The sequence below is a fragment of the Cupressus sempervirens genome, chromosome 10, assembly GCF_028749045.1.
Source record: "Cupressus sempervirens isolate cs-2001-9-10 chromosome 10, ASM2874904v1, whole genome shotgun sequence".
Classification (NCBI taxonomy): domain Eukaryota; kingdom Viridiplantae; phylum Streptophyta; class Pinopsida; order Cupressales; family Cupressaceae; genus Cupressus; species Cupressus sempervirens.
Genome location: NC_143127.1, coordinates 345,112,960 through 345,130,207, shown reverse-complemented (window position 1 = coordinate 345,130,207; position 17,248 = coordinate 345,112,960).

The window sequence follows — 17,248 nt, the reverse complement described above, 5'->3', positions numbered from 1 at the left end:
GAGAGATTCCCTCTTAGTCCTAATACTTTGTAGTTCTTTCTCCCTAAGCTTATTTCTTCAAGAGGATTGTCTCAGTAAAGTTTTCTCATTGACCATTGACTTGAGGTTGTAGATTGAGTTTAGTAGTAGGTTGGGTGTGGTACTCCCAGCATGGTGTTGGAGGGACACGGTATTGTTGGACACATGTTACCATCTTATGAGTTGGTATGCAGACATTACATGATTGTGTCCACTGATGAAAGTATTTGGACATTGTGGAAAGGTGACATCTTGTCCGGTTGGGTTATGTAACCCTAGTTCCTAGTGATAGTTGAGCTTTTGTACCCTAGAGGCTATGTGCTCCTATGCTTGGTGGTTAGTAGTGGTGAGTACCCTTTTTGGGGTGTGTAATTTTGTTAGTAAACTATCACTCACTTTGTTCTAAGGGTGAGTTTATGTCGATTCAAGGATGCTAATGTGTGACATGATAGTATTCTTGGGAATTTTGGGATGGTTCTTCCCCATGATTCCAACTCTTGTTGGGAGTGTGTTGTGTTTTGACTTTGATTTGTGGTCACATGGTAGGTGCATGTTTAGTTGGGGCACCTGTTGATGAGGTAGAGTGGCTTATTTCTTACCTTGTATTGCTGACTTTATGGCTAGATGGGTTTTTACTAGCACATAAAAGGTTCCTAGTTGGAGGACCTTGTGTCATTGTGACACCTTTTCTTTTGTGGTTGACCTATTTAGGAGTTGACGTGATGGTTTGAGAATGTTGGAGTGATCTAGTTTGACTTGTGGAGAGTTTTTTGAGTCATTCCTATTGCTTGGTTTTGATTTTGGTTCTTGATGTGCTTTGGTTTCTATTCTTGGATTGCAAGCTTCCAAGAGTAAGCCTAGTCTTCCGAGGGGATGATGTAGTACCTCTCCCATTTGACTTCTGTAAGTCATCCTCAAGGATGCAACCTTGTTTATCTTTAGTTGTGATGGATCATGATTGTGACCATGAGTGGTCTACACCATAGAGGTGATTTGATTTATGTTTCTATATCAGTTGCTTTGATTATGCTTTGGCTGATTTCTGAGATTATGATGTTATTTTTGGTTCACTGAGGTTTGTGCCAGTGGTTACCAAGATCAATGTGGTATCATGAAGTTGTTTTGTGATTACACTGAGATGTGTGCAGGTATTGCACTGTGTACTATTACCTACTACATTGGACTAGGTTCTTGTAGCAATGATAAGTCATGATTATGACTATGTTCGCTTATGTGTTTTAAGTTCCTTTTTAATGTTTTTTAAACAACTATTATTAAATGCTTAAATATTTAGAAATGGATTGTCCATGTTGGATTCATTGGTTTTGTTTTGCGGATATTTACCTTGTTATATTGTGATCTGAGAGATATTTTGTTCTCATGTTATGTTTTACATTTGAGATGACCTGAGGGTTAGATGTTATACTTTGATTTCAGTATCATAGATGTTATACTAATATGTTGTTCAGTGGATCATATTGCATGATGATGCCATTTTGAGATGACAGTGTGTTTTATGATGATATTTGTTTATCCAGTATTTGGACATATCTCTGTTTAGGTTATGTGATGGATTTAATGCTATGGTTATTTACGTCATTCCTGCATTGTTATGCTTTATGTGAATGTGAGTGATGTAAATAGATTATTTAAGTATAATTAAATAAATAGTTAAATTAGGTGATTTAATGCATTTATTGCTTTGGCTATGTTATTATATGCAATTGCACTTGATCGTGTTGTTTAGTGTGCAGGATTTATATCCCTGGCAGTGGCACATGGAGTTAGTGATTTAGCTATTCATATTTTACCAATGTCATCCTTGTATGGTCAATGTATCCTTATTTTAATTTTTTAATTAATCCTTTCAGTGATTATTAAATCGGAACTCATTTGCATTATGTGATTAGACCAATGAGCATGTCCGTGCATTTAGAGGTTTGCATTGTCATGAAATTTGTTAAGGAAATTTATGTGTTTTTGGGTTTTCTGGCTTTTTAATTGATGTATTTTAATTATGGTAGCTTTTCCATGGATGAATTTCTATTTCTAGAAATAGCTTATATTTGTTTGGGTCAATTCGAGGTTTAACTAGGTTGGCTAGTTATTTGCCCTAATCAATTATTCTTTCAAAAAGTGAATAAATATCCAAAAAGGAATTTAATTTCAGACATCTTACTTTTGAATTAGAAAGTTGGACAGTAAAACCCAAAATCCTCTTCATGAGGATTTACTATTTTGTTCGTTGTGGGAGCTATGGGTGTGGGATTGTTGCGAGGTTGAGCTTGTTGGATCCAGCTCAGGGAGACGTTGGATTGCCACAATTTTTGGCCACTTCTACGGGCTTTTTATTTTATGGCTTAGATTTATGTTTTGCCCTTTTGGCTATGAGGTAGGGCTCTCCCGTTTTATTATTTTTGCTTCATTTCTACTTATGTTTTTGGTAGCCATTTGGCTAGAGGTTGAGAACTAGTGTTCCCCTCCATTTCTGTTTGTTGGTTCTGCCCAGTTGGTCAGGTATGAGAATTTTCCTATTTTTTGGGATGATGTTTGGGGTTTTGCACCATTATGCTGGCCATTGTTGCATACAGTGTTTAAACTTAATTATTTTTAGATTTTTGGGGCTTTTTTACCTAAAGGCCAAATGGGTTTTAATTTTGAAGTTTTCAAAAATTTGGGGGTTTTAACCTCATTTTGCATGCCACCCTTTTTTTTTGGGTTTTCTTGGCATGAGTTGGGTTGTGGACCTAGATTATCTATTTGGATATTATTCATACCTTTGTTGCACTTTTGTGTTTGCATTGGGATGCATGTCACATCTGTACTCCCAACTTTGTGTTTGGTTGAGTGATTTTATACCTGGTGTTATGGTTTCTTTTGGACCTTTGCTTTTGTTTCATGGATTCTAGGATTCGTGTAGAATCCATGCTCCTGGATTGAGGCCGGTTGAGTAAATTCATGATGTTTGGTCTTGTTTCATCATTGGGATTCATGTAGAATCTATACTCCTGAATTGAGGTCAGTTGAGTGATTTCATGATGTATGGTTTTATTGTTCTTTAGGATTCGTGTAGAATCCATCCTCCCAAGTTGTTTCAATTGAGTGATCTTTTTCATTGTGTTCTCATCAAGTCCTGTGCTATGATCTTCATGATGATGGTGCACCACACACGAGTACGTGTGCGCACATTTGTTAGAGGAGTTGCAGGTCTCTATCTTTTGTGGTACTTTCAGAAGTTATGATCATTGGGGGTTGGGATGGGAGTATGCATGCCCATGGGCACTTGATGTATGATGAGCATGAGTAGGGTAGGGTAGCATATGGAGGGGCTTCTATCTTGTAGCCTAGTGACTATTTCTCGGTTGGCAGAGGAAGTTTTATATAAATATAAGTGATAACTAAATATAATCCATGTTTGGTAATAAGACTTAAGATAATTAAAAAGTGGAATTGTGGGCCTTATGTTGGGAAGTTGATGTTGCCTAGAATTGTGCACCTTCCATTGAGAAGTTGATGCTACCAATACTAGCTTAGGCTTGTCAATGCCAAGTGACTCTTCATGATGTCAGCCACTACTTAGTAGCCTATTAAGTGTCTGACTAGGACCAATACTTCTTGCATTGTCTTAGGTTCTTGGTTACAACCATCATATTATCTAGCGTGAGTGTTAGCCATGGATGTTGTTTTTGTGTGTTTGTGGTCGGATCATAATTTCTAGCAGCATGGTTTGTGTGGACCTATGAGGGCCATATCTCCCTAATGAACCATTGGATCAAGACAAATTTGAAATATGTTGGAGAGGGCCAAGTTGCGCCTAATCTGACTGGAGTGATCAGATAAATTTGGTCTAGATAATAAGTTATGTATGTCTGAGTTCGGGTCTATGCAAGGGGCAGCAACAGGGCAGTTTGTGATGAATTTCCTTCATAAATAAAACTAGGGTTTCCTAATGTTTTCTTTGCAACCAAATAAAAATTAACATACATATCTAGATTCTAATTTCAAGATTGAAGATTCATCACAGAGAATATTTAGACACATATAACAGACACGATGAAGACAAGAAGAGAAAGAGTGCAAATAGAATATGTGATTATCACGAGTGCACCTAGACACTGATGCTAATTTGACATCCCTCAGAAGTCCATAGAAGATCCCTTCCTTCTCCAACATTTACAATTCCTCCAAGATCCAAGCCAACTAAAATTCCCACGTGACTAGAAGTGCTTGAAGAAGCATAGGAGCATGTAGAAGCATATGAGCTTCTCAAATGCATGTAAGCTTTGAAGCTTGATCAAACACACTAGGAGAGCCTCTATTTAAAGGCCTCTAAGATGCATCTAGAATGTGTCTAGAAAGAACTAAAAGATAAGCATGACAACTACGCATGAGTCTTCTCCAACCTTCTAGAGGAGTCATAAGGTTGTAGACACCATGTGCTCAAATAATATGCTAACTTCTAAGTGTAGACAACTTATGCATTCTTAGCGTGCAAACTCCTATGTTGTCTACATGACAACTCCCGAGAATTTGCCAACTCCTATGTGAGAAAATAATGCACATTAATTAATATAATATTTACTTTACTCTTTTCAATTTAATTTATTTATTATTTTTAAATCTCATGCACTAACTTTGATATCTCCACTTGTTTAATCTTAATATATTTATATTTTAATCACATGAAATCTAGAATCTTTTAATAATTTTAATATATTTTCCACTTTTACATTTATTTTCAAAACTTAATTGCTAAAATATTTATTTATTTAAATAAATATTACCACATTCCAACTTTTTAAAATTATAACTTTTATCTTCAAATTTAATTATTTTATTTAAATAATTTTCTAATTAATTAAATAAAATAAATATTAAAATACTATATTAATTTCCCATTAAATTAAACCATTAATTAAATCTTTTAATTAGGCTTAATTAATAGAAAATACTCCAAAGACTCACAAGGTAAAATACGAAAACCCATCATAGCAAAACACATACAAAATCAAACCAAGGTTTAATATCATGAATTATGTCATCCAATGCATTCGGAGGGTACTCAACTCAGATACTTGTCCTAATTTCTAATTAGGACAAATGGCTTAAAGGGTTGGGATTTGGACTTGAGAATTTATCTCCCCTCTCTTACCATTGAGATAATGTGATAGGGTATGCTCATCCTGGCAATTCAAGGAAGTCGATACCCGGTACTTGCAACCTGCATAAAAACCATGCATGTACATACAATATATACTAAACTAAACAAATAATGGTAGGAAGTGGTGCATCGTGTAGATCTCGACTAGCAGGTGACTACGACTCTCTTCCTTAACCACATCAGACACAACATACATAAGAACAAACACGCACACCATACACATGCAAGTATGGGGTAAGTATCCATAAGAAAACACATATAATCATCATGCAAACACTGAAAATAATCATCATGCATACATGAAATGTAAAGTCTAAGTAATCTCATCATATATAATAAACTGAATTTGAAACAGTATATGATAATCTCAAAACAATACTGCTAACCAACAACATAAAACTAGCCCTAAAAGAGTTCGAAAATAATAACAAAAATGCAACCTAGGGGTAGGCACTACATACTTAGATAGTTGTTTTGTTCATTGCAATGTTATTTCTATACATTGTGATTTTACTTCTATTCACTATGATGTTGCTTCTAGTATGTTATTTTACTACTATAGTTTTAGATGGGTAGATGTTTCTCATTCTTGTTCATGGCATTTTTTTGTTTATGCACTCGAATGTTTGTTCCTCGATCTATGTGGATTCGATACTACTTGGTGTGGAGGTTTTGATTCATTTTTCCTCTTGTGTTTTTCCTTTAAGAGTTTTCCTTATTTTCTTGGGCGACCATGTGTCAGCATGGGGTGATACAATAATGTGTCACATGTCCATTAAAGTTCTATCGTGCAATACTGGGAAGTATCGCAACCCTTGGGAAGAAATTTCGTGCGGTACTAGAAAGTATTACACCCTCATTAAAGAATTTTTGTATGATACTTGAGAAGTATTGCATGCCCTTGAGAGGAGTGTCATGAAATCCCTGAAAGTGTCACTTTGTTTCTTTAGAAATGTCGCGCGATACTAGAAAGTATTGCCCATTGCTGATTTAAAGTATCACCTGGTTTTGTGAAATTTATTCAAGTGGACAGCGGGCATTTTTAAGTAAGACTCAAACTTTTTGGGTAGTGTTTTGGGTACCCTCTTAGGTGTTCTTCAATCCTTTTTTGTCACATTTTGAATTCAGTTATGCTTCTCTCATTGTCAATCATTTGTTTGGTAGTGGCATTTGGAGATTCATTGGTTGCTCAGATTATTGGTGAAGTCTTCCATTTTGATCTTTGTGATCCCTGTATGATGCTTTCATGTGCATTCATACTTTTTTTAAAATAAAAAATCTTGGCTTGAATTGAATCCTTGTTCCAAGGATCTCCGAGCAGGGCATTACATGAAATTCATCATGTTTTTGCTTAGAACATCATACTAGATTCATTTAATGTATCAACCCAGGACCGTGAACTTGAGATAGTGACTGCAAAGTTTATGCTTTAGTTCTTCTCAATAGTCATTACTACTAAGGTAAAAGTAGTTGCTACAGGAAACTTATACTAGAAACTAAACTTACAGATTAATTCTCCTCTTGAAAGAAATACATAACAATAAATAAATAATGCTCTAGAAATAAACCTATGCTACAGGATACAATCAATGATTCTGTTACCAGTTATTGTAGGAACAACAATACTTAACAACTCAAAGGAAACTTAACTAAATCCTACTTAAGCATGAACAAAAAATTCACCTTCCATGTGGCCCCCCACAAAAGTGTGGATGAATTATAACTCAGAGATTGAGGTGAAAAATTGTCATGTATTCATTCAATAAAACATGGACACAATATAGAATATCAAGATGTTTTACTCCACTACTTGATTACAACATGAATTTCTCAAAAACATCTAACTCCCTGGAAACATAAGTTCTAGCTTATTTAAAGGAAACTAGGAAAAATAGAATGCCTATAAACTAGGTCTTCCATTACATAGCATAACAAATTTTAGTTTCAGGAGCGACAACATCATTTATGGAAGAAGATAAGCCACATTCAATGCTTTAGAAATATAGGAACACTTAGCAACTAAATTGTCTTGAACTAAATCAGCAACCACAAAGTGATGAAAGGACTGGAGCTATAAATGAACTCTAAAAGAGTCACCTACCTTGAAAGACCTACTCATCCTTTAGTCTGCATTCCTTGCTTGACTTATTCTTCCTGAAAAAGGTTAACACAACAAAATCCAATCACAAATCCAAGGCATAGATCATAACAAGTTTTTTCTATTTTAATGTAGCATTGTCACACAACTATAGGAGGTCTACCCATTAAAGCTAGAGAAGAAATATACCAGATTTACCATGACATTCATTAATCTAGATATATATATTTAGTGTTGTCTTTAATTTCCATAATCATCAAATATACATATAGTTAACATTTATAAACATAAAGGACTATATCATGCTTATGAAAACTATAAGATATTCAAGTCTATACTTCGAAAATCATTAACAAAACATCCCAAAAACTTGACTCATCATTCCCCCTAGCTTATTCATTTGTTGGTCCCACAAAAAATAAATTCCTTCACCTAGCTATCATCCTATAGTCAAAAATTACGCTCTATCCAAATCCTCCCTCTACAAAACTCTAGTAGAACCCTTTTGTTTTCCTATCTTTCTTCCACCTACCCTCTTCCTCTTGCATGGTAAAACCATCTAGCCTTTCTGAATTTGCAAGTAATGGAGACGATAACAATGGAGGCTAAAAGGTTAATGGAATCCAAAAACTTTCTCTCTCTTTTCCCAAAGAGATGTACCAAGGAGCACACTGGATTTCCATAGCAAAATTGAGAGGTGAATGTGGTTCTCTCTTTCTCATCTCTTTAGATAAATTTTTCTAGTGCCAATGTATGGCATTTCTAGTCTCAGGTAGTTTAGTATTTGCCATTTGTTCATATGCTTTAGATGCTTCCTTCCTCATTAGATAGATTATCTCGCTACCTGATTGAGAGGGGGCTATTTTTAACTAGTTATAATAGAGAGTTTGAGGATCCTTGCCTTTAGGCTTTAGAAATAGGGGAATGTATAGCTCCAAATTTCTATACACTTCACCTTGAGTGTTCCAACTAATTTCATTATGTATCCAATACATGAAAGCTCTAAGTTGAATATCCCCAACATAAAGTAATGGATTGCAAACTCAGTCATCTGGAATTGCAAAAATCTGAAGATAAAGTTCACATAACAAATTTTTGATGACTACAGGAGAGTTATGGAAAGCTTGGAAAAATTGAGTAGGATCTTGTAATGAGGGAGTCCTATCCTAAATAATGCAATTCATTTGATAGTTCAATAGCTATTCCTTAAGAAAGAGAACATAGATAAGTGATGGGGATCTACAACCCATTAAGTCAAGGATTAAGGATTTAATTTTGTCAAGCTTTACACTTAATGGTTCTACCTTTTCCTCCTGAACAAGTGTTCCCTAATAATGACTATCTATGATTTTATGCAGTTCTTTCCTTTGGTGTTTCCACTTTTCCCTCTCAGAATTTAATTTCTTAGTCAATAGGAAAATAACATCTAACAAAGATGTTGGACTAGATTGAGTTGATATTGAAGTATGATGAGAATTATCTACTGCTTGAGGAATAGATGATTTATCCTTGTCAACACTTGTCCTTTTTAAAGAATCCTCCAAATAATCATAGCTTTCTCAAGATTAGGGAATTGTTGAGCCACTGAAGCTAATATTTCTAATCCTTCGTTTGAAATTTTCTCAACCACCTTTTTGATAAGGTCCATATCAATAGCTGGATTTCTTTCATAGGGATCCTTATCTACCATAGGAGATTCTTCTAGAGGAGAAAATGTTGGTTCATCTATTTCCCTAATATAACTATTAGAATCATCACTCCTTGAATCATCTCCCTAAAAATTTCTAGAGGCTAGTTCTTGAAATGCATAAGCCCGCTCCTTCGAGCTAGAGTCATCTCTGATTGTAATGAGTTTTGCATTCTTGGGCTTATTAGGAACTTTCTCCATTTTGTCATCATGAAATTCCTCAAATGTGCCCTATTCCACAACTTCAGTCTATTTCTCATCTTGCTGAAAAATTTTAGGCCGTAAATAAGAATCTTGTTGGATATTTTCATTTTCTTCTTCCCTCAGCTCAGAATCTTGGGTTACCTAAGGTTCATTATTTGGAATCTCCTCAGTTGGTTTTTCTCTTCGCCTAGCATTTCTCCTTAATGGAGTTTCCTCCTTTTCTAGGGCTTTCCTTTTTTTGGAAGTGCTCTTAGCTATAGGAGTTGCCTTAGCCTATCGACTAGCACCAAGGTTAATTTTTTGCTTCTTACACTCTAGGGAAACTGTTTCTACTACAGGGGAAACTTTAGCCTTCTCTATAGGAGTTTTCAATTCCTCTTCATGAACTATTCTTAATGTAGAGGAATTAGTAGAATTAGGGAAGTCAAAGGAATTAGGACTTCTAACCTCATCTTCCTTTTTCTTTTTGGATGAAGAACATTGTCCAATTTTGATAAAGATTTTTCTAATTCCTTTAGCAATTTTAACCCTCTAACCTACTCTACACCCAACTGGTTTTGGGATAGGCTCCTTAAACCCATGCGGCAAAAATTCCTCTCAGGGAAATATCTGACTGCTCCTTTAAAGTTTTATCCACTATCAGCTTAATTAAGAAATGGTGAGAGACAGAGTTCTATCTACCCTCTTCTAATAGTATGGCTTGTTTTGACAAAATGCAAAATACAAAACTAGGGACATTGATAGATCTAATATCATGCCTTAAATAACTCAAGAATTTGAAATGAATAGCATGCAGAAATGAGTATTTCCCTTCATAGGTGAAATACTTAATGATAAAAACCACACATTGTGGAAATGGATCAGGAAGAGATAGTCTAACAGTACCTTGTTTCTTATTAATATCAAGCTTTGGATCTCCATGTAGAGTGAACTAATCTCTAGTGGAAGTTGGGTCAAGATCTTTTGTAAATTCCTCACCTTCCAATAGTAGTCCCATAACTTCTGCCAAAACTATCTGATAAAATGACACCTTCAATCCTTTAATTATTGCCGCTTCATTCTTTAAGGAGTTGAGAAATTGAAATGCAACCTTGTCATCCCAGCTAGTTAGCCTTTGAACATAATCTATCCATCCCCTTGCTTGAAAATATGACCTACAATTCTAGTATTTGAGCAACATATTATGCATAGTAGGCTCTCTTTGAGTCAGGTCTCCTCCCATCATCTAATTTCCAGGGTACCCAAAACAAAGTTGTAGGAGAGAATAATAGATAACCACAAATTTGGATAAGAAAACTTGAAACAACAGGTTACAAGATGAAATTTCTAGAGTAATGAAGCTCAAGAAATAAGAACTTATGAGTAAAATGAATGAAAATCTTTGTGTTATCATTTCATAATTACTCATAAATACATCGCTCAAAACTCATACATAACATTTCTTTCCACCTTAGTTTTATACATGTGAAAAATAACATGCAGCAAAAGGATTTGTAAAAATGTCAAATCATTGGCAGAAAATGTAATTATGACAAGGGAAAAGAATAAATAAAAAGATTGCATAAACAAAATGACAAAACGAATATAACTTCCTCCCAGCTAAAATAGTGCAAGTGGTCCCCCACTTGTAGCAGTGATAAGGCATACAAAAAAAAACATTGGAAAAATAAATTAATATCACATACCTTGGAATGTGTGCTAACCAGAAGTTCTGGTGAGGTGGCAGTTACTATCCACAAATGAAAGAAATGATGAGATGAATGGATGGAAGACTAGAAATGAAGTAGAATTTTTTTATGGAAATTCAACTTTCGTAATGAAAGTATTTATTATGATAGTGACAAGAACATCTAGAGTGAGGAAGGCAAATCAGCAAAAAGCTCATTAGGAGATGCTACAAGAACTATAGCACCAGCAGTAGAAGAGAATTATTGTAGGAACTCCTCCTTACTCTTTGGCTTGTGATATAATTTTAACCTTTGACCATTGACCAAAAAATTGAACTGAACCTGATCCACAGTGGAGAGTTGGACCACTCCATTTGGAAAGATTGCAATAATTTCATATAGCCCTAACCATTTGTTTTGGGATTTGCCAGGATTATGCTAATACTTGGAGTCATAAAGGAGTGCCCAGTCACCAATAGAAAAAACATTTTCCTAAATATACTTTTCATGCCATTTCTTGTGTTGATTTTGTATCAATTTAGTGTTAAGCTCCCTATAGTCGACACAAACTCTCCACTTCCCTTCTTTCTTAGGCACTAAAACAAGAGGGGAGACCCATTGACTATATGAAATTGGAGAGATGAAGCCAATATTTAACATCTTCTGCAACTCATTCTTGACTCTATCCCTAAGAGTTGGATTTACCTAGTGCTAAGATTGGCAAATAGGTCTAAATTTAGAGCTGATATAAATTTTGTGAGTGCAGAGCTTAGGGCGTAGGTCTTTTATGTCAGTATAATCCCAAGCAAAGGTTGATTGATGTTTTTTAAGAAGTTGCAAGACTTCTGACCACTGAGAGGAGGTCAAAGCATTTCCTATATTTAATTCCTTTCCTAAGTTGGCCTCTATCTTGGTAACCTTTTCTAACATGGTCAGTTGAGAAATTGGGAAAGACTCCATTTCATGAGGCAGCAAATCCAATACTGCTTGATTTTCCATTGGCTTAATGTGCTCCTCCAACCTGTGAGGAAATGGAATTTTTTGTGCTACAGGAGTAGTAGGTTGGATTGGTATCTTAGTTGACTCTACTAAAGTATCCTCAACTTTGGTAATAATAGGTTGTTGTGGAGGAGGAAGAGTTGTTTTAGATCTTAAATGGATGTTATTTAGGGAAATTGCATAGCTTTGTTGGCTTAGCATGGTAAGGATTTGGAGTAGGTTGAGCAAGAAATTGAGTCTATTTAGGGGAAGTAATATTGGCTATAGGAGGAGGCATCAGAGCTTGTTGCTGAGGTCGTGGCATCAAAGCTTGCTGGCTTGATTGGTTAGACCAAGTGTTTGATTGTTGCCACCCTTGCTAGGGCTATTGCCAACTATTATATCTACTGGATCCACTATCCTATTGGTTTTTCCATTCTTTGTTACTATTAAAATTTTGAAGAGGATCTTGAGGATTACCTGGTCTTGGAGTCCATGGCCTTCACTAGGTAACATAGAGGACCTCTCCATTCTCAACAATGGCTTTGAACTCGATAGGCATAGGTTGAGATTCTAGGCTTGCAAAAGACTTGCACTGGTAATGATTTTTCTCCTCCCTACAATGTGGACAATATTCTACCAACATTACATCAAATTCATCTTTATTTCTCCTTGCTAGCATTGTATCCAACTAAATAGGAACTTCATTAATGATGTCTTCTTTGAAGTCTGACAACATATTGGATAACTCCATTTTGGACACACCTCTGCCATTAGACTTGTGAGGTAGGACTCTCAAGCCTCTACCTTTCTTGATAGTAGCTCTAGAATAGTTAAGACATATATTCGTTAGATGATGGTGGTGAAGGCAATTGGTCATTGGCATCAACAAACACATTCTCAAATGGTTCTTCTTCTTATGGAATTTCTAACTGGGTTTCCTCAAATGTTAGATTTGAGAACCTCAAATGGTTCTTCATGATTAAGATTAGGTAGGAATTGCCCAAGATGGTCCCTATGCCTATGCATGCAAAATTTAAGAAAAATTCAAACTAACTTAATGACTTCTAGGTTGAACTAAATTGACATCATCCCTGGTAACGGCGCCAAAAATGACTAGTTAGAATAATATCCTAGTAACACAAGGATTGAACATCCTTAAAAAATGATTCATTTCTAAAATGCATCATGTTTCTAGTTAGAACATCATACTAGACTCATTTAATGTATCAATCTAGGAACATGAACTTGAGATAGTGACTGCAAAATTTATGCTTTAGTTCTTCTCAATAGTCATCACTACTAAGGTAAAAGTGGTTGCTATAGGAAAATTATACTAGAAACTAAACATACAAATTAATTATCATCTTGAATGAAAAATATAATAGTAAATAAATAATGCTCTGGAAATAAACCTATGTTGTAGGATACAGTCAATTGTTTTGTTACCAACTTGACTATAAGAACAACAGTACTTAACAACTCAAAGGAAACTTAATTGAATCCTACTTAAGCATGAGCAAAGAATTCACCTTCTGTGTTGGCCCCCACAAAAGTGTGAATGAATTATAACTCAAAGATTGAAGTGAAAAACTATCATGTATTCATTCAATAAAACATGGACACAATATAGAATATCAAGATGCTTTACTCTACTACTTGATTACAACATTAATTCCTCAAAAAAATCTAACTCCCTAGAAACATAAGTTCTAGCTTATTTAAAGGAAACTAGGAAAAACAGAATGCCTACAAACTAGGCCTTCCATTACATAGCATAACCACTTTTAGTTTCAAGAGTGATAACATCATTTATGAAAGAAGATAAGCCACATTCAATGCTTTAGAAATATAGGAACATTCAGCAACTAAATTTTCTTGAACTAAATCAGTAACCACAAAGTGATGGAAGGACTGGAGCTATAAATGAACTCTGAAATAGTCACCCACCTTGAAAGACCGACTCATCCTTTAGTCCGCACTCCTTGCTTGACTTATTCTTCTTGCAAAAGGTTAACACAACAAAATCTAAACACAAATCCAAGGCATAGATCATAATAAGTTTTTCCTATTTTAATGTAGCCACAACAGTAGGAGGTCTACCAATTAAAGCTACAGATGAAATATACTAGATTCACCATGACATTCATTAATATATATATATATATATATATATATATATATATATATATATATATATATATATATATATATATATATATATATATATATATATATTCATTAAATATTGTCTTTAAGTTCCATAAGCATCAAATATATATATAGTTAACACTTATAAACATAAAAGATTGTATCATGCTTATGAAAAACTATAAAATATTCAAGTCTATACTTCAAAAATCATAAATGAAAAATCCCAAAAACTTGACTCATCACTCATTCTCCTCCTCATGTGGCTATAATGTCAAATTATGATGCATTCACCAAAATAATTGTATATTTTTAATTCCTTTCCTCTACTTTATGTGTGGTACCTATGAAAAATCATTGTATATACTCCAAGACATTAGAGTTCAACACATAATAACTTAATTATAAAAACATACAAGTCATACAAATTTATATGAATAAATCAATACCTCATACGTGACATTGATCATTCCTTGACATACATTTCATTGATCATCCTCTTCATCCATGTCATCCTTGTGACTATCATCATCATCATCACCATCATCGTACATGTCCCCTTCATTATCATCGTCGTCATCATCATCATCACGACTAACACCACCACCATCTTCATCGCATCATGACCATCATCATTATGACCATAATCGCCTTGATCATCACCATCTTCATAACCATTATCGTGATCATCATCATCATCACCATCATCATTAGCATCACTAGAATCTTCTTCTTCTTCTTCTTCATCATTGTGTAACATTCATTCGTGATCATCATTTACTTTGTCTTATGATTCTTTAGTATCTTCTTCTTCCATCACATTATACTTCACTAACCTTCCTCTTGGATTATGTCTAATGACAAATGACCAACCTGGTTTATGTGGAATGCCAAAGTAAAACACTTGCTCACACTAGTTTGGAAGAACATAGGGCTCATCTCCAACTGGCTCAAATGACCTTTTATTAATTATTGTAAATCAATTATCATGTTCAATAATAGTCCTATTAGAATCATTTTGATTCAGTGGTAGCCTATACCATTTGACAAAAAATAGAACTAATTTGAATGAGTTAAAGTCACACTCAAGTATATCATCCAAAATTCCATAGTAACAATTTTCAGATTGTTGAGGATGTATGTCATTTCTAAATGAAATATTAGTGACCTTGAAGACTGCACTTTTCCTAGAATCACAAGTTTTCTTCATTTCATCTAACTTTCTTATGTAAAATTTATAGCCATGGTAGTACATAGCTTTGTGATGTTTGATCTACAATGATCAAACATGTCAAAATTATTTGCATCGATCTATGAGTTGATATTAAACTTATGGTTTATTATTAGTAATCTTATATGTATCTTTCTACCTATTAAACCATATGCTAGATCAAGTACCATTAGTGTAACATTGACACCTCCATTATGATGAGCTTGTTTAACTAATGATGCAACACCATTCCATGTTAATGAGTAATGATTTTCTTAAGACTACTGAATCCATACCATCATCCAATCAATATTGTTTGCAATATACAAATGTAGTACATCTCACTTACGACCAACTATAAAGAAAACAAATAGACCACTTAGAAATAACTTATATTGAAGATTTATAAGAATTAATAAACTAAAATAACATCTTATAATTACCTCTCACTTTCCTCTATCTACCTTTCCCCATCAAATACTCCCTTTCAAATTTGTTAATAGAGTTGAGATCCCAAATGTGATCTACATGGATATTTACTGTAAACTTGGAAAGATATTCACTAATGTACACCATGGTCTAGTATACCATATATCCCTCCACTATAGAACTCTTAGGATGTGCTCCTTTTCAAACCAAGCCCTTCATAAATTTTAAGTGTGTCTCAACCATCCACATTGACCTAGTTTGTACATGCACACACAATTCAATCTCCTCAACTTGATGTATGAGGTAGTGTTCTTGAGCACTGAAAAAATTTAAAGGTAGACACTTTTTCATTTCACATATAAGCTAGGGAATTTTTATCTTCCAATATTTTATATCATTTTTTATCAATTTCTTTAGAAGATAGCCACCTAAAAGAGATTCAACACACAAGAACATATAAATGAGATTTTAGAAAAAAAAAACAATAAATTACATAAAAAGTAAAGCAAGGTGTAAATATAATATCTATACAAAAAATCTAAGAAATAACACTTCTAACGTCATGTATTTTCCAAGATCATATATAACTTGCTTAACACTATTGTCAAACTAGTGTGGAGGGCTAGAGGTAGGACATACTGCAATAATTAAAATTTGATCTTTTCAATATATTATAAAATGATACAAGAAAAAATACATACAATTTTACAAATATATTATAAATAGACAACATGACTTACCTTGATGAAGGTATTCCAATCATGTGTTTTCAACCCTGACCCAAAATCACCTTTCTTTGATACAAGACTACTTATATTTGCAGCAAATCCTATGAAACTTTTTATTTTTTTTATGACTTCTTTTAATTCATCACTTTGCTACTCCATTAATAACTAAGGAATGACACTCGTATTTATGCAATCTCCATTACTATTTAATTCAATGACATTTTTTAGTGCATGATTGGATTCATGAATGTTGTTATAAATTTTGGCAATTTTTTCTTTTTCACGCCTTCCATCCAATATTTTTCATAGTGTCTCTGTTGCATTCTTTCCAACATGCATAGCATCAAACAAATGCATAATTGGGAGATCTGTGCAGTATGAAAACCTACTAAATTGACTAGGATTACTTTTTATTCCTCTAGGAAGTTGGTCATTGATGCCTTTACAACCTTCATAGGCATTAATTACATCATTTTTAAATAAAATACAATATCAAATTATAAATTTCAAACAAAAATTATTAGATGGAATGACATTACCTTGGCAATTTAGTCTATTGTATTCCAACTTCCATAGACAAGGTGTCATTCTTCATGGCCTTGATGTTGTCTATTATTTTCCATTAAAAAGATATTTTTCAGTAATTTGATACTTATGATTAGTGTGGATAAAGCCTAAACTCATCGAACACCTAGTTTCCTAAACTTCTTAAATAATGAAATTTCATCTTTGGACCACAAACTGAACATGCAAATTTTCCCCTTGTCTGAAGACCTAAAAGATCATGTATAATTATTGTGCACAACTTAAACATACAAAAATAATGTTTAAGCACTATAACATACCAAAAATATGTGACATTAAAACAATATAATATACCGCAAAAATGAGTTAGCCCAGGGGCATCGTGTATTTTC